A 20,815-nucleotide genomic window follows, 5' to 3' on the forward strand; every position below is an offset into this window, starting at 1 on the left:
CACTGCCATACTGCCTACACAGAGGCAAGCTGTGCCTGATGTATGAAGCCATGTCCAAGCTGGAATCAATGAACATGCTGCACCTTGTACAATCTGAATGGCAGTGAGCTATGCACATGAGAGACCTGAACCCCAGCACTGACATACATAGGACAAGCTGTACAGAATGATCCATAACACAGAAGGCACCCCCACTCTTGAGTAAACTCCCAGTACAGGTTAGCCAGAGAGTCACCTATCGACACCCCTCAAGAGGAATCCTGATGAGTGGATGGGAGATGGTAGGTTAACCCTGGGTATCACTGTTATGTCAGAGGTAGACGGAGGCACAGTATACTAACAATGACATATGTCATGGTAAACTCCAGTTACAATGTGTGTCGAAGGACAAACACACTCTGTGACTAGCATTAGAAATGGCCTAGGGAACATCGCTAGTGTTTACCAATGTCCACCTATGTTGTGGAATACACTACCAATGTTGGACAAGCCTGGTGTAGGGAGTCCATATCTGAACATAATGCAACATGGTCATATGTGCACAACTGGCCCAAACACAGTCTGTTGTGCTCACTATGAAGATGTCAAGCAGTGATAGGACTAAAGCCCAGGATACTGTCCACCACAGTCAAAGTACTGAACCAGTACACTATACGGTACTACAGTGTTAGGTCATTATGAAAGGATGTTGACAACTGTATGCAAAGTATCCCATGCAATCCCTGCAGGCACAGTATATTCCCTGTTATGGCAAACATGAAGCAGTTGGCCAGTTAGTACACAACATGACACCCAACACACAAACATAAACGTGAGATATTGTTGAAGTTCACACACACCCAAATATGTGGTGGACTTCAGAGTTCAACATATGGAAAGCTCACACTGGGCATGCTCACACACTTTGATAAATGAGGCATATGTCAGACAACATGCCATGGAAAGGCTGAACTGGGCATGCTCACACACTTAGGCCATATCTTCATTTAGCAGTTGGCCACACATATCTGGTATGTGTACGTGTCATTACAGGAACCAACCACAACACAGCAATCTGCCCAGTGCACACAGTAAATGACTACAGAGACATAAGTGATATAGTGGATCGCCCTCATATTCAAACATCTTCCACAGATACACAAGTTGTTCATAGGAACAGGGAATGCTATGGCAATAAAGACCTGCAAACAGTCTAACAGCACAACAAATATTGTGCATCTGACAATTGAACATATGGGTGTAGAGGTCAATACTAGGCTTGTTGCCCTAGGGAATGACAGCTTAGCCAGAGTGTGCTTGGCATCTGCATCCCCAGTACAGTAGGCTACTGTGCCACTGTAAAGTAGGTCACATAAGGCAACGTGTGAGGCTAGTGAGCTGTGCCTCTGTCAAGCAGGGGCACAGTGAAGATCCCAGGGTTTGAATGTGCTAAGCCACAGCCATGTTGTTGGTGTGTGCTGGAAGAGGGTTGCTGAGGACCTCTAACAGTAAGTGGGCGTCAATAACAGACTGAGGGGAGCCCTATCTGCATTGTCTGGACAATTCCACTGTCAACACTGTGTTGTGATGATTATGTGGGAATGAAGTGTCGTGCCGGTACTGTTCACAGATGTCCTCCCTCTGTGGGCTACAGCACTGCAATGTATTAGCTCACTCTGTCTGTTGGACGGCTCATATATGGCTGGTGTACACCTGACAGGTGTCTTGTTGTGGAGCAGTCATGGGTATATGTGGGATAGCATGATCAATGCAAACTGTACACATGCTCATAGAATGCAATTGTCAAGGATTATGCAGAGTGGCCAGTATAGTCCCCCAGCATGGGTCCTTTGAAGTCGTCCACCCCAGTCTTTACAAGTGTAGAATCTGCTTGTGCTAAATACAGTTTGTTTGCAGTGGCATCCTTGCCTGGGGGTGGGGATGGGATATGGATGTCCAGGGAAAGGTGGGTATGGTCAGATATCAACAATGGTGGTCTACCTCTGTTGTGGAACAGTGAGTACCCATGTTGCAGATGGACAGGTGCAATATGTATTCCCCCATGTGGCTGTGGTGAGTGGTTCTGCCATAGCACATGGACCCACAAATTGTAGTGGCTGTAGGGTAAAGTGGTAGAGGCCTGAGTAGTTCCCACACACAATATGCCTGCACCTGATGTTAACAACTGGAATGGTGTATGTGAACACCTGCATATCCTGGCACTGTTCCCAGGGAAGCAAAGTGTGTGTCCTGGATGTGGGAGTGGTGTTCTGGACTGGTTGTGTTGTGTGTTACAGGTCCTATGGTCACGAAGCATGGTATAGAACATAACCTGCCAATGTGATGTGCATACCTGACCCTGACGTAGGTGGCTGCAAATGCATATATATGCTATCCCCCACCTGACAGGTAGTACTAGATGTACATACCTCTGTAGAAATAAAGATGTCAGCACCCTATAAATACTGCAGGTGCAGAACAGATGCCCAGTAATTCGGTTAGCGTGCTCTGCTAATGCGTCTCCCTCAAGTGTCATAATATAGGTAGGTAGGAGTTCGAACCATGCAAATGCTCAGTGTGTGTGTGTGTGTGTGTGTGTGTGTGTGTGTGTGTGTGTGTGTGTGTGTGTGTGTGTGTGGGTGAGCGGGGTTGATGTGTGTGCAAGTCTGTGTGAGGGATATGTCCCTTTTGGCAACTGTGAAAACACTCTACAGGATGCACATTCCCCTATCTAGGCACTGATGATGTCAGCACCCTATAAGTACAGCAGGAGAAGGGAACCCCCCCAGTAATGCGAATAGCGCGCTTTGCTAATGCGTCTGTCATGAATGTCATAACATAGTTAGGTAGGGTTTTGAATCCTGCAACTGCCCAGTGTGTGTGGAGGGAGGTTAGTGTGTGTGCAAGTCTGTGTGAGGGAGATGTCCCTTTTGGCAACTGTGAAAGCACTCTACAGGATGCACATTCCCCTATCTAAGCACGGATGATGTCAGCACCCTATAAGCACAGCAGGAGAAGGGAAACCTCCCAGTAATTCGAATAGCACACTCTGCTAATGCGTCTCTCTCCAGTGTCATAACATAGTTAGGTAGGAGTTTGAAACCTGCAAATGGTAAGTGTGTGTGTTTGGATGTGGGGAGTTTGTGTGTGTGCAATTCTATATAAAAGACATGTGCTTTTTTGCAATCAGGAGATCACACTACATGATGCACATTACCCTTTCCAAACACTGATGATGTCAGCACCCTATACATACAGCTGGAGAAGGGACACCTCCCAGTAATCTGAATAGCGCACTCTGTTAATGAGTTTTTCTCAAGTGTCATAACATAGTTAGGTAGGAGTTTGAAACCTGCAAGTTTGTGTTTGTTTGGATGTGGGGAGTTGTGTGTGTACAATTCTGTATGAAAAACATGTGCTTTTTGGCAATCAGGAGATCACACTACATGATGCACATTACCCTTTCCAAACACTGATGATGTCAGCACCCTATAAGTACAGCCAGCAAAGAGGAACCTCCTAGTAATCCGAATAGTGTCCTTTGCTAATGCGTTTCTCTCATGTGTCGTGACATAGTTAGGTAGGGGTATGAATCCTGCAAATGGCAAGTGTGTGTGTGTGTGTGGGGGTAGTAGGGTGTGTGTAATTGCAAGTGTGGGACAACAGATCCTTTTGGAAAATACTACAGTACAGCAGATGCTGCATATTCCCCCAGTAAACACAGGGGATGTCACCACACTATCAGCACAGCCAAACAGGGCTACTTGGCCAGTAATGTCAATAGTGCGCTCCGCTACTGGGTCTATTGCCATAGTCAGAGCACAGATAGGTATGTTTTGGAAACCCACAACTGCCACGTGTGGTTGTGTCACACAATATGACCTTGTGTGGGTCTTTGTGCATAACAATGCATGCCATTGCCTAAACCAGCAATGGCAATGCACACATGATGTATGTGTGTGACACATACACATAAATACCTGTGACCTGCAGTAGTTACCATGTCTGACATGTGCCTCGAGTGGATAAATGGTATTCGCAATGCATAACAATATGACTGTGTCTTACTGTGCAGGGGCCGCACTTAGTATGTGTCTATACAGTGTGGGTTGTATATGGTAAAATACCTACAGCAGGGGATACACATCTGGTCTGGGCCATATAGTCTACATGTAGTCGATGAACAGGTGCTGCATGTTCCCACCTGTTGTGGGAGTGGTAACATGTTATTCCACTGCTATTCAGTGACCACATGCTGGGAACCTTTCAGCTAGTGTGTTGTAGCTACAGTAATGCTCATGCACAATGTTTGGCTGGATGCAGTCCAGCCATATAAAGACATTTCTTGAGACTGTCATATTGCCAGTGTTGTTATGGAGGATAGGTGGGTTTCCTGTGTATGGGAGGTTTGTGTGTGCCAAGCTATGAACCAGAAGGCAGTCCAACACACTGTTAGCTGCACATGAATAGGCCCTGATGATTTGTGCTGTGCCAACAACCTGGAGGTGTGTGTATCTGTGGTGCCTTGGGATACCACCCCCCTGTCCATGTGTGTTACATGTGTAGGGGACGACAGGCATGGTATGAGGTATAACCTGGCAGTGATGGGTTGCACCTGTGAGCCATGAATCAGGACTCTGGTACTGCACAGACACTGCAGTTCACCATGCTGAGGACAGTGTGCAGTGCATGCATCTTGTGGTGTACACTGCTGGTGTTGTGTAGCATCACTGTTAGTGTCCTATCCTGTGTGATACCCACAGAGGTGGCTATGTAATCCGTGTCCTGCAGCAAAAGGCACTATGTGTGTATCAAGGGGCTTCGCCAACATACAATGGCCCATGGGTGTCACGTGCAAGCTGCCCCTCGCAAATCATTGTGGCTTCCCTAGCATGTAAGCACACGTTGACAGCCAGTGGATACCCTATGAATGACATTGGAGATTGAGCAGAATGTAGACATAGAACACCCTTCCTACATATAGTGGTAGCATACCTGGTGAGGGTATGATGGCAACCAAGATCAGGCTCATACTGGCCCATGCCACATGCTGAAAGATCCCTTCTATGTTCCCTATCATGTAGTCCAGGGAGGTATGTCTCAGGTCATCCATAGTGGCATGGTCAATGACTGAATCATATGTGTCCATGCCTCTGACTGATCTGTATGCATGTGTTTTGTGGTGGACCATAGTGCCCCACAGGCATATCACTGTGACCTTTACCATGTACAGCCTGTTGAGTGGGACCCCACTGCAGTGGCCAAGAGAGGTACCTGACACATCTGTAGCAGGTGTGTTGTGTAGCCCTACAGGCTGTGAGTGTGTGGCACACGGGATGTGTGTGCCATGTGTGGCATGTGCTCTGTTCTGACGTAACGTATGCATGTGTGCCAGGTGCGGAGGTGTGTGATGCTCAGGCAGGATGCTATTCTGATTCTCCAAGTATGCCCCAGTGTGTTCAGATTGCTGTCAGTGTGGGTCTATGTCAGACTGGTATTGTAGTCACTGTAGTATGTCATGCCACCGGACAGGGTATGGCATTACTGGGTTCAGAGTGCTCAGTCCCCAGATTGGCTATGTGGTGGCATCCCACACATGTGTTGTACATTCCTGGCCAGGGGAGAGGGTTGACTGCATACATGTGGCAGCTGTGACATTGCCACATGACTCACATAAACCACAACTGGACCACAGAGGTGATTCACAGGTTACCTTTGCACATGCTACCATAGAAGTGTGATTGCCATGGTGATTACCAACACATAGGGCCAATGGGAAACAACATACTGAAGGTGTGTATGTGTGGGTGTATACTATTGATTTCATAGCACTGGCATATATGACTGCACATGTGGGTAAATGCCAGGTAAGACATGTGCAATGTGTCACAGGCAACGTACATGCGAACAGGACAGACAGTGATATTCTGTCATGTGTAAACTTGACTTACGTACGCTATGCAGATGTCACTAGGAGTCCACAGAAGCACTGTAACTCTGCATTGCAGGTGGAAGCAGTGTTCCAGGGAACCCCAAGCGAACATGCATGCAAACAAAGCTACAGTAAGCAGGGCTGGAAGTAGTCCATTGTACAACAAAGAATGGGTAACACTAACAGTAGGTAACAGTGCAAATATGTAGGCACTATCAACATGTACCCAGGAATGCACAGCTCAGATGTCCATGGTAGAACTGATATTATGTCATAGTTAATTGTGATTTGGATTACAATGGTACTGCACACATATCAACATGCGCAAACATCCACATTGCATAGTAGTTGTGGGCAACTTGCCACCATTACTGTACATGTCCATCATTGCGTATCACTACTTGCATTAGCTTCCCCCCTGTGCTACCCATGTATGTGGCTATCTGTTGACATCCTTACCACTGGTATGCAATAATGTGCAGCTGTTACACTTTGGTACGTACTATGGGTGTAGATAACAATTCAGGACAGTCATACACTTACTGCATCAGGCATGCTGGGATATACACACAGTCATATCAGCACACTGTACTGTTACCAACATGATACTACTGATACACTTCTATGTAGTCACCCTGTGCATCAGGAACGTGTTTACCTGTTCCTGCACTGATGTTGGAGATTGCAGGAGGTGGCACAGTTTCATCATATGCACAGGGTGTGAATTAGGTATGCCTGAGTCTGCCCACTGATACCACCAATTGACATGTGTGTGTATGTGTGTTGGTGAGGGACAGCAGTACAGGGTGGGGCACTGTTGGTGCAGTGTGTGCTTGTATGTGGTAGCCCTAGGTGTTAACATTTCACATGTGTGTATGCACGCACACAGTTCCACCTCATGGCTGCCATATACAGGAGTTTGTGGGCAGCCACAGACTGCACCTGGCAGGTCATACAGATCAATGTCTGTGGGCACGTACACGGTACCTGTGCCTGGCAGGGGTGCTACGGACCGTATCCGGTACTAAGCCAGACTGGGTACTGTCATCAGAAGCGGGAGTGTGTTGACTGGACACAGGTCCCTGTTGGGACTGTCCAGAGCCACGTGCACGTGGTCTCCTGGGGCGTTCTGATGACAGCACAGACCCAGCATTGCTGGGGCTGCTGCTGGCACTATGGGGGCGTCTGTGGGCCTGTTGTCATCAGCACCGACTGCCAGCTGCTGCTGTTGCTGGCATACGGTCACGTCGATGCTGCAACTGCCCACCATTGCCCTGGCTCATGGACATGTGGTTGTGGAAATGCTGTAATATGTCCCCACAGCGTCTGTCTATGACATCGGTGAAATTACGGATAGCATCCGCGATGTCATGCATACTGTCAGTCATGGCTGTGTGACATGCTCTCAGCTCCCTCAGACCCCATCTGGTGTACCTTTCCATACACGACTGTGCCTGCATGAATGCACGAAACATAGCTGAGGTTGACAGACCTCTTTGGGCACGTCTGCCAGAGGCAGTACGCCCACGGATGCTCCCACGAGAACCCATGGGCAACTGTCTGTGTGGTACCATCGCAGGACCCTGCCCATGGCTGCTGTGTGGGGAAGCATGTGCCACATATACCACATTACCCAGGTCAATGCCCACTGTATCCTGTCCATCACCTCGGGACAATGGTGACATAGGATGTACTGGCAGGATGACTGTGCGCAATGATGGGGTTGACAGCTGTGTACTGTCAATTGGCTGACCAATGACGGACCCTGACACACCTTCCTGTGCCATTACACAGATATCATCATTATCAGTACCTGTGGCACCAGATTCAGGTTCCCTGCTGCAGGACACCAGAGCAGCACCAGAACCTGTGGGAGGAAGACAGGAAACACAGTTTACAATGTCTACACAATGTTACCAGTGATGCACTTATGCACACATGCACACATGGACACATGCACACATGCACACATTGACACAGGCACACATGCACACATGCACACGTGCACACATGCACACATGCACACTTGCACACATGCACACACGCACATGTGGACACGTGCACACATGCACACATGCACACATGCACACATGCACACGTGGACACAGACACACATGCACCCATGCACACAGGCACATGTGGACACAGGCACACATGCACACATGCACACATGCACACATGGACACAGGCACACATGCACACATGCACACCCCGCAGTATACACACAGAGCACTACTGAGTTACACTAGTATTACTAGCACTATCAGGACTATTATAGATATTGTTAAAACACACTCACCAGCATGGATGGGCTGCCTTGCTGTAACACCGGAGGGACCTGCAGAAATGAGGAGATTAATGTCAGTGGGCACAACTGTGCCATTGATACTGCATATGATAGAGTGCAGTAGTACACCAGTTGCCTTTCACACGTCAGCTGCTGATATTGGCAATATCACACCTGCACAATTACATACTATGTTGACAGCTACATACCACAGACACACCTTACACATGCATAAACTAACAGTGTACAGAACAGTCAAGTGTACATATGGCATATTACCTGCACGCTCCATGTCGTGCTGCTGTGTGGATCCAGCCTCCATCATGATGCAGGTGTATTGCTGTTGCTGTTCTGGGGCTGGAGCCACAACACTTAGGAGTAGCCCCTCTAGTCTGGTGAGGGGGGGATGTGTGGCCACCCCACCTCCTGTGGCAACCTGTTGCCTGTGGATATCTGACGCACGCTGACGGACATTTCTGATTAAATCACTACAGTGATGTTGTACCTGCTCATAGGTCCTATTATGCGTGCCAATGTCATTTACTCTACGGACAAGGTCTTGCCACAGTGCAGCCCTCTCCTGCTGATTCTAGCTTGTGCGGGAAAACAGTATGTCATAATCCCACACCAGGCTCTGGTGTATCTCCTCATGTTCTGCTGCAGAGTAGGCAGGATTACGCTGACGCGCCATGTCCCTGGAAGAGAACACAAACAGGATATCTGCAGACTATGTCAGCAATATATGGCACACATACTATACATGATACTCAACTGTAGTGCTATACTACTACTCCCATATGTAGCATGTGTGTGTCTCTTGGTGGATACACAAGTACATGGCCAGATATCAGTGCTCAGCCAACACCTGTGCAACAATACCTGCCACATTCCATACAACATAGTAGCATGCCCCATCGGTCAGCACACTGCGACGGGTCCAATGCACAGCCTCACTCTAGGGGTTCATACCAAGTTACTGTATGTGGAACGCCATCCACTAGTGTGATCTGGACACAAGTTACTCGGCCTGGATATACATATCCCACCACCACCACCACCAGCACAGTAGACTACTTTGATATGTATGTGATTAGACAGTTATTCACTTGTTAGGACTGAGATGGTATCCATGCAGCCCACTGGGCCAGTGGAAGCCACAACCCACACTGCTGACCCCTTTGCGAATGCTTCCCATGGACATCCCAAAGATTGCATGGAACATGCACACACATTTCTAACCCAGACCCTATGCATAAAAGTTAGGCATCCTGTCCGGTGGACCCCAGCCAAAGGCAGATTGTATAATGATAGAAGGAGGCTACTGCAGGACAGAGCAGATTCACATTAAGGGAAGGCATCTGTGGTCAGCACTGGTAATAAGCTACGGTCTCTCATAACAACATCCACGGCCTACTCTGGGAGGGAAATGGCCAAGAACACTATAGATAGCCACAAGGCCTTCTTCAGTTATGTTACACATATGGACCAAACGCCTCAGATATGCTCTGAGTTACTACACACCTACTTAACATTCACCAAACACACAGATATTGGCAACATTCTTGCAGACAGGTTTGGTGCATGTATCCCCCCTCCTTCTCCCCCACACTTAGAAATACTTATCACAGCTGAATGCAACCTCCCTATCATCTAACATGTCCAGGTGAGGGCCGCCCTCAGCAAAGCAGAACACACAGCATCAATGTGACCTGATGGTATCCCTGGATGTGTGCTACGTGAACTCCAAGAGGACATACAACCGCATATAAGACTGATATTTAACATTGACCGTACTACGGGATATGTACCTGAACACTGGCATACAGCAACAGTGGTCCCACTCCACTAAGGAGGCACCTCTACTGACCCTGGGAACTACCGCACCATAAGCTTAACCAGCCTGGTCTGCAAAGCTATGGAATGATTCAGTATGGGACGCATATACAGCGATATTGGGTACCTGCAGCCACTTGTTCCCGGCCAGTTTGCCTTTGTGATGGGCTGATCCTGCCTTTTGAACCTGGTTGACCTTTCAAAACAGTCACTACAGCTATTGATGAGGGCAACACAATCCATTAAGCCTACCTGGACTTGCCTAAGGTCTTCAACACAGTACTCCACTCAGGCATCATAGACAATCTCATTAGCTTACATGTTACTACATATGTCACATGATGGGTTGCACACTGGTTGACATACAGAATCCATAATATCGATATTGTAGGAGCCATGTCAGACTCATTGCCAGTCACATGTGGTATCCCACAGGCCTCTGTCCTAGGACCCCTCTTGTTTGGCAATTATTTCTCAGATGTAAAAGCAAACATGTGCGGGATGTGGATGACAAAGTTCCCAGATGACTGCTAACTAAGCGCCATAGTCATTACACCAGCTGACACACACATCCTACAGACAGGCCTCACTGCAACGGAAAACTGCTGCCAGGATCATGGCCTAACACTGAATGACATGTAATGTATAGTCATCCCCTTTGGGTGGAACTACGTGCACACAACATATCACATGGACATACCTATAGATACAGACCTATGACACATATGGAGGGTTCACAGTATGCAGACTATTAACCTGTTACTTTACATTACCTGTGTTTGTCGCAGCTGGTTGCGTTACCACTACTACAGCTTCCTGCTGCTGCTGGCATGGCTTGGTACTGTCACTGCTGACAGCTTCAACTCAGTTTGTGTACCGTGTGATGTTGTTTGTGTTGTTATTTATTTATTTTTTTCTCTCTCTCTCTCTCTCTCTCTGTCTTTCTCTCTCTCTCTCTCTGTCTGCCTCCAGACAGTGCAATGAACGTATTGCATGTGTGGAGTGTGAGTACAGGATGCTTTTGTAGGTATCTGCATAAGTCCATGTGATGGCCTCTGCACCAATTGTAAGCCAGCATTTGCTAATTGCATGCAGCCAGTTGTGTACTGATTGCAGTTCTCACTGTGATTTCAGGACAGTGCTATAAAAGGGTATGTGAGATAGGCGTTGCCCTTTCAGATTGTAAGGGCGGGGACCATGCTGGTATGCTGTGGACACTGTTCTGTGAGTGTAAAGGTTAGTATCTCTCTCATAATTCAGGCTGTGTTGTAGATTCACATTTCTCCATTCCTCTCTCCTGTTTCCTGTAGTAAGTGTGTATGCACACTGACACCCACAACTATATATATATATATATATATATATATATATATATATATATATATATATATATATATATATATATATATATGTAAATATACATACATTTATATATGTACATTAACTGACATTATTACCTACTAGCTACCAACTAGCATGGCTGTTTCTGTTCACACACTACTATTATGGAAATCCACTAGTTTTGACAGTAAGTATGAATGACATGCTTTGTGTACTACACATCCTATATTCCCTTTAAATTCATTCCTATTATTACATGGTATATTTATTTTAGCACAATGTTCTTGTATAAGAGTCATGGCTTAGTGGTAGGTCATGCAAACTACTGTTTCTAAGGTCCTGGGTTCTGGACTGACAGTGGGATTTTATTTTGCTTTTGAACTGACTACAGGACCTGTCAATCAGAGTGACTAAGGCACTTTTAAGCAGCTGTAACCGGGTAAGCGCTGGTTTGCGCGGAGCTCCCGCATGCGCACTGGCATTCAGCTCTGCGCACACCCGCTTACAACTGCTTAACATTGCTTACTCTGGCGCACACCCACTCTATTTTCTTTGAAAGAAATGAAAATGGGGAGACAGGAAAGTGGTGAAAAAGGGATCACAAAGAGGGTAAGACAGTAGGGAAACAAGCTTGGGTTTTGCAGGAGGGATGTAGGTAAGGCCCATAGCTGCCCATTTCTTCATCAGCAACAGCTGTGCATATGTATGTAATTTGGTGTGACGTTTGAAACCTTCCACCCCTGAGAGAGGTGTCAGGACAACAATAATACTTGTTGTACAGCCAATTGTAATTGATAGTTTCTATGTCCAGCAGACATGTGTGCGGAATGGGCAGTTATGTATGGGGCATAATTTTTTTGTGGGTACAGAGTGCCCTTTTTTTTTTTTTTTCAGGTGAGAGTGGTATGTCAGGTGAAGGAAGTCGGTATAGCTGGGGAGGTAGGTTGGGTAGGTCAACAGACAAGACAAACAAGACGCATACAGGGGCGGTGTATGACACGTGTGGGGGGGTTACACAATTGATGGGGATGGATGTTTGGATATCCAGAGCCCATGAGCCCACAGATGGCAACAGTGGAACTGATATCCCCACCCATGGGCAGTTGCCACTGTTCCTTCACTGCCCAGGATGGGGCTGTGCTGGGGGCTGTGTAGGCTGGGCAACAGGCATGCCCGTAAGTTGTGCCACCTGTGCCTCAAGCTGGCATAGGCGCCCAAGAACAGAGTCCCAGATCTCCCTACGCACCACAGTCTGGAAGCTACGGAGGGTGAGTGGTGGTTCTCCTCCGGCCACACTTGCAGAAGGGGGGCAGGCCCCATCCCCTGCAGTGCTTCCACCCGCAGGTGGCACAGGGCCACCGGAGGAGGGTCCAGACTGGGCACTAGTGCCAGGTGCACTCGCCAGCTGAGGTGGGAGAGGTGGATCCGCTGGAACCCGCCTTCCCTGTTGTCTTATGTTTTGCATTATGTCATGACAATTTGGGTTAGTAACATACAATACCATTCGCAATTAGTTGTAACAGCATGCATTAGTATTCTCATTAACCAAACACCCAGATATTCACACCATTGAACAGCAAGCATAACACATGCATAATTTGAACAGCAATACACAGTCCAACAACATGCAGGGTTGATTGATGGCAACAGGCCATCAGGTTTGGATGTATGAACAAGGCAGATGCATCAACATACATGCAAATATTTATGACCCAACAGGACAAATGTCCAGGGATGTTAATTGTGATTGCACATACCAATTTCACGTGGAATGGATTATATGTGGTTATAGGGTGGGGTGAAGAAAATAATATTAACACCTTCGAATACCGATACATATGCTGTACATTTCTAATAGCTGCAGATATATACAAACTACTGTTCTAACTACAGTTTCCTGTATGATAACTACTTCAATTTGGTGATAGGACTGTTACTGCTACATCAATATGCATTTTATTGTTCTTCATACACATTCATATCTGGCTTTGTTCAGCTACATCATCCTGCTACATTTGCTTTATATGGCTATAGACAAATGTGGATGTTTGGTATTTCAGACAATCATGCTATCTGCATATTGCAGACTGAGAGCAACATATCCAGATTTTGGGATAAACATTCCAGCTGCAGCAACACTTTTAACACATTTCGCAGTTTGGTTCTACTTGTCACATTCATTTCATTCTGTACTGCCTGCAGTATACTTTATTCAGGGGTTATTACTACTTTATTGGTGGATTCATAACTCTTTCTCACACTCTCTCATTTGTTTTCATTTTACTATTCAGGATGGTACTTACTTCTTGGCTTTATTGACATGTTTTACCTGTAGTTATTACAATCCTTTCCAGCAGTCTCACTTCTGTCATGTTTCAGTATTTCAACAGGGATATATTTCACACATGTGATTTGCTCAACTTCTGCAGCTGTACTTTGTAGCCTGCTGCAGGTTGTGTGCTATTATATTACAGGTGGGGCATCTTTATTTCAGACTTTATTTCGGACATTTTCATTTTTCTGTTTGGATTACAGACTGCAACACACTTTTGTAATCAAGCAATACTTGCAAACACTCTTACACAGTTACTTGCACATTGTATTACTTAGTGACTACACTGCACTCTTTTGCTAACTGTCATACATTTATATTTCTTTACAGTTACTGGGAGTGGATTACTGACCTGCCTGTTGGCGCAACCGCACCAGCCTATTGCCATAGGCTCTGTGGTTCGCAGAACAGACACCTGCAGCTGTAATATAAATGAAGTAATATTGGAATACACATCTCCATAATATCAGCTAGTTTAATTTCTTACATACATAATTAAATGTAACTTACTCAGTAGTGGGGCGTTGGGCATTTGCCGGGCCTCCTGGATCCAAAGGTTCAATTGGTCCTGCTTACGTCTCTTCAGGTCCGCATGGTGGTGACGGACCTGCTCACCAGTCCTTGGAATCCCTGTGGCACTGGTGAGATCATGAGCCAACCGGTCCCACGCCTCAGCCCTATATGCTCCCCACAGGACCTGGCCCTGCATGAGTTGGGCCTCATGATTGTGGACTAGGAGCCAGACCATGTATCTGGACTCCTCAATGCCCCACCTCTGTGCTCGAAAGCAACTACCCTCATTTACTCCTGACATTCTGGCTGCAAGTTTGTTCTACAATCATTTATGCTGTGTATTCCCGCCTATGGGGCTTATATATGCCGTTTTTCCCGCACTTATCTGTGATTGGCCATTTTGGAATTGCATCAACTTCACAAAACCTGCTTTCTCATGCTCCACTTTGTATTCATTCCTATATATTTGTTATTACTGCATTTCTAGGTACTGCTGTCATGGCTTAGTGGTTCAGTACCTTGACTATGGTGCATGGTATTCTGGGTTCGAACCTGGCCACTGCTTTTTATATTTTATGATTGTCTAGACAGGCTAGGGGGTGTGTCTGTGTAAAGGCAGTTTTGATACAGCTTGCTCAACATTGCCCGTCGGTTAGCTTGTTGGTGCGGTGCGCAGCTCCACGCAAACGGGGTACGCTGGTTTATGCTTCATTTGGCTGTTAGCATGCATATTACGCTCAGCTCAGCTAGGGGCACACAGTTTCAGTGTGTTAAACCACTGCTCACCTACGGGCACTCATTTTACACCTGTTAAACCACTGCTCACCTACGGGCAGATGCACTCACCTTGTTAAACTGTAGCTCAGCTATAGGCACATCTTGCATTTTTTATTGTTTTGTTATCTCACATTTCTTCAAAATATATGGACTGTTTCATTACATTTTACATAAAATATAATTTTATATGTGTACATATTTGTCAGGGACTTGTTTCGTGCTTATTTTACTAAAAATAAAAATTGATGTTGTGGGGGCTCGAACCATGAATGCCTGCTCTTCAGCTGATGTCTCTACCGCTACGCTATTGCTTCTTGGCTTACTTTGCATATTTATTTCTTATATGCTTTTCCACTGACTGCTAACTGTGGCTAATCTACGGGCATGCCCGCGCAAACGAGCGCTCTCACGGGCAAACATCTTTACGATTTAAAAAAATATATAACATGTTAATTTATATATTTTATGTTCATAGTCTGTGGGGGCATGTGTTGTGTTGTGTTTATTCACATTTCCATGGCCTCTGTCATGGGTGTTTACTTTGGGCACTTTTACTCTTCTGGGGGCGTGTCCGTTTGCAGGGCTCGGCCTACAGACATGCCCCCTACTGTCTTCCACAGACCGTGTTAGCCTTAGGTGTGATTCAGCATGCCCTCATGCATATGCATGACATGCTGACGTCACACTGTTTAACTGCAGCCTCCGTGTAAGCCTTGTATCTCGTACACGGAGGCTTCGTGAATCCTGCCCAATATTATTAAGAAAAGGATAGCTGCTATCTTGTATGTCCGTAAAAAGAGAAGTTAAATGAAGTAACGGCAGAACAATAAGCTCACAAATCTTGTCACAGTAACAGTTCTTCACAAAAATGTATGTCATCCACCAGAACTAATAAATCCAATTCTCGACTATTTGTAATAACAAAGCGGACTCCACGTAGACAATGTAAAAAATTTATTTGTAGAAACAGCAAGCGCTTTCACCACAAAGGCTTCTTCAGGCTATCAAAAATATATTCAAAGTGCGTACTTATATACAATTAATCTAATGACATCATTTCCTCTCTCATTTAATTAACTATTTAAATTAAATGAATAACATACTTTTAATCTTAGCTATATAACATATGATTTGCCATCTAATAAATAGTAGCAAATATAGTCATATTTAAATCATAGATAATAAACTCTATAAGAAATGTATATTTTTTATTTAAAATGGATAAAAATATATATATAAGCAATCGCTTTCATGTCCACTGAATTTTTAAACATTTTCCGCCATTAGCGCTATTTATTTGACATCAATTTCTACCATAAATATTAAATCACAACAAAACATCACATAATACTAACATATATATATATTAAAAATTTATTTAAGTATTATTAAAAATATTATTAAAAACATATAAAAACGTGAATATCAACTATAAATTTGCAATATATTTAATATATTAAAAGTACTTTACATATAAAATGCCATGGTTCCAACTTACTTCTAGCTATTATTATGACAAATGAACCAAACTGTAATATATGATATAGTACTATGTCATATTAATTAATAAAATCTGTAATGAAAAATATATCATTTCCTAAGGGGTCTATTCTTCAAAACAGGCTTAATGGAAACTCTATCATTTAAGCCAGGCTGACAATCAGCCCTTAACCTTATAATCCATCTACTTTCAATTTCCTCTGTTCTGTTCCTAACATCACCTCTTCTATTACTGGGGATGTTGACTTGTATTACTTGGAACCTAAAATTGTGTTCTAAAGTATTACTACATATATGTTTTGATAAAGCACTTTTAGAAGATTTGATGCTAATATCATAGATGTGTTCTCTAATTCTATCTTTTAGTCTACGGTCGGTTTTGCCTACATAAAATGCAAGACATGTCGTACAAGTAGCTAGATAGACAAGATGTTCAGTACAACAGTTAGCATCAACATTAAAAGTGAATTCTCTAGTTGTGACTGGATGTACAAACTTATTCGATTTGGTAATGAATTTACAATAGTTGCATTTCATAGAAGGTCTGGTGTCATAATTTTTATCTATGTTAATTGCTCTAGTTTTTAATCTATTAGGATCACATAACATCCTATAAAGATTCATCTTATTTCTATAAGTAAATGAAGGATAATCACCTATGATGGTGTGTATCTCAGGGTTTACAGTCAAAATATCCCAATATTTCATATAAGTCTCCTTTACCTGTTTAACATCTTGTGTATAATAAATGCACACTTTAAGCTCATCTGCACTTCTATTACTTCTATTAGAAATTAAGGGACTATCAAAGTTATTTTGTTCTGCAAAATATGGGCGTGCCCTGTTCAACCATGAATTATCTAAATCTAAAAGACCTTCCACCATCTCCTTGGATGTATATGATCTTTCTTCAAGTTTTTGTTTCAATTCTAAGATTTAATTTCTAAATCCTATCTCAGATGAATACAAGCGAGATATTCTCATGGCTTGTCCACGTACAATATTTTTGAAGATGAAATTAGGATGCATGCTAGACCTATGTAATATAGCATTTCTATAGCATCTTTTTCTAAATACACCAGTATTAATTAAACCCATGGTCGTTCTTTCTATAAATACATCCAGAAACAATATTTCATATTTTGAGGCTTCTAATGTAAACTTCAAATAACTAGTTTGACTATTCATTTGTTGGAAGAATTCATTCAATTTGTTTTCATTTGATGTCCTAATAAGAAAAAGATCATCCACGAAACGGACATAAAACTTAACATACCATTTAAAATAGTCTAACTTGAATAAACAGTTATTTTCCCAATCAGCCATGACTAGGTTGGCGTAGCTATTGGCACATGAAGTGCCCATAGCCACGCCATCCCTTTGTAAGTATATGTGATCTTGACATATAAAGACATTATTAGTAAGAACCATTTCCATTAAATGACATAAAGTCTCAATCTGTGTTTCTGTAAATGAACTATGATACTTTAAACGTCTACATATGCATCCTATACCTTCCATATTAGGTATGCATGTAAAAAGTGATTGAACATCTAAAGTTACTAAAAAGTACTGTTCTTTTAATATAACGTCCTTCATACTATCAAATAACATTATCAAAAACTGTTGGGTATCCTTTAGTATATATGTATATTCATTAACAACAGGTCTCAACTTTGTTTCCAGGTATATTGAGATGGGTTCGGTGACCCATCCCCTCCCAGCAACTATTGGTCTCATGGCTGGTTTTTCAGGATTCTTATGAATCTTAGGTATCCCTTGTATGGTTGGTATCATAGGTTCATTGACTATAAAATATTTATATAATTCTCCAGTAATTTTTGTTGTATTAACCATTTGCAACAATGCAATCAACATTTTATTGATAATATTATCTAAATCATGCATGTTAATAAGATTATAATGATCAGCTTCACTTAAAAGATGTTGCATACTTATAATATAGTCATTGGTGTTCATAATAACTACTGGACCACCTTTATCGGCTGGTCTGATGACAATATTCTTGTCATCTCTAAGATTATTAAGTGCGAGGCGCTGTTTAAAATTAATGTTTCCTTTCCATTTTTTATAACGATTACTTTCTGCTTTAACATGAAGTTCTTGTTCCACCATTTTAGAAAAGGCCTCCACTAAAGGATGCATAATAGGTGTGTAACTACTAGGTTTTCTAAAATCCGGTACATTTAAATCCTGGTTGGATTTACCAAAATTTAATTTCAACTGTAAACTGCGAGCAAACATTTTAAGGTCCACTACTGATTCAGTAATGTTACTTTTTGTAGAAGGAATAAAGGATAAACCTTAAACTTTTTCTAATACATAGATTTCATCTTTAGACAACTCTCTATCTGATATGTTCCAAATCAGTGACTCATGGCTCTTTCCCACATTTTTTTGAGGGTGGGTCCTACTGGTTGTTCCTTGGCTGCTCGTTTCTTCTGCCTGCCTCAGCTCATGGATTGGTCCCTTCCTCCCTTCCGAAGCTCCTGTATGGGGAAAGAGGCCATCTCACTTTGTCCTATTTTCATATTAACATTATTATTTGTCTTCCTCCTAACCACCATATCATCTGACTGTGAATTGGGGGCTACAGGATTAAAGTCCAAGGCTTTATCATTAGAATTGGGAACATCATTCCCTTTATTCATATGTTGCTCACTATCTAATGAACATATAATATTATTTGAAATAACACTATTAGTATCACTTTTATTGTGTACATCAGCTATTGTTACAATCAAATTCTCATTATTAGCAATTCTACCACCATTTGTTTCAAGAGAATTTCTTTTGTCATTATCACCTTTAGGAACATTGTCCATTACATTCAAAGAACCATTTGATTCAATGTCTCTAGTATTGTTGTTCACTTTGTTCTTGTTTCTATGTTGATTTCTACTATTTATACCAATAGTATTATCAACAATATCTTCAGTTACTTTATCATGCCTCGGCCAAGTAAAGATTTGGCCTCTCTTGAAATCTACAGTGTCTCTCCGAATTTTACTTTGTTTCTGTTCTAATAGTTTCTTTTCAAAGAAGAAAACATTGTCCAGCAACTTATTAAAACTTTTATCCAGGACATGGCTTGGATAAGTTTCAAATGCATGCCTCTGCGGTTCTTTTACTTTATCTCTCAACATGTTTATAATATTATATTTCACTTTTTCATCACCCTCAGAATCTACATTATTTCTAGAGACATCATTATATTTATCTCTATCATTTATTTCATCATTATGATTTTGTTCTAGAACAGTATGTGATTCAGCTTCTCTAACATTATCATTATTCTGCATTTATTGCTTTTCAGTATCTATCAGTTGCAGACAATGTATCCAAAAAATCCCAGACATCTTTACATTTTGATATATTGTTTCACAGTTTTATTACTATGCCCCTTTCACAACATTGTGAGCATTTCCTTTTATCACAATCATGAATAAAATGATAGACCCACAAAAAATGTTATATACTGTCTTTTATAGATACCATAAGCATTAAATCCATTAATTATCTCAGTACAATGAATATCTTGAATTTTATCTTCTTCTACTTTCATAGTGACCCATATTTACCTTATTTTCCTTATATTAATAGCATTATATACTTTAACATCATGGAAAGAATGATACATTGTTAAAAATACCATTTTTCGTGATCAGCTCTATTGTTTGCAGAATGAAACTGTACAAGTAATGTATTTTTTTTACAAAAATATTCAGTCAATTTTCCATATACTCTGACCAAGGAAGAGAATATTTTTTGCATCCCATTACTGAATAAAATGCTTCACTGAAATCATTGTTTCCAATGTAAAGTCTCAAAAATGCTCACACCCGATATGAAGAAATGTTCATACATCATTAACAGAATTTTCTGATTGTAACATCAAATTGTCCTAGACAAAATATCTAGCTTGTACTATTTTTGATGAAAGTCTAATGACAGGCAACTTACGGTTTTGCATCACATCACCTCATTTCAAAATGTAAGACTGTACAGCCTATTCATGAATTTTAATATCTCTATATTTTTTTCCAATAAACATCTTTATTAAATTATCACATATGGCATAGGCACTCTTACATTTATATAAATGAAAAACAAACATTGACACCACTTAAGTTGCAAACATTATACATCACAGGCACCATTGAAACAACTGTAGTTGAAAACATTATACAACAGTTATAATCTATCCAGTCATTGTCAATAAAACATTATATGGCTGATTCAAATCCTGTCTCTTAAGCCTCATTCCTTCTCTGCATTTATTTTCCCACAATTCACATTT

Source organism: Protopterus annectens, chromosome 8.part0 (genome assembly GCF_019279795.1).
Source record: "Protopterus annectens isolate FY-2018-M chromosome 8.part0, PAN1.0, whole genome shotgun sequence".
NCBI lineage: Eukaryota > Metazoa > Chordata > Ceratodontiformes > Protopteridae > Protopterus > Protopterus annectens.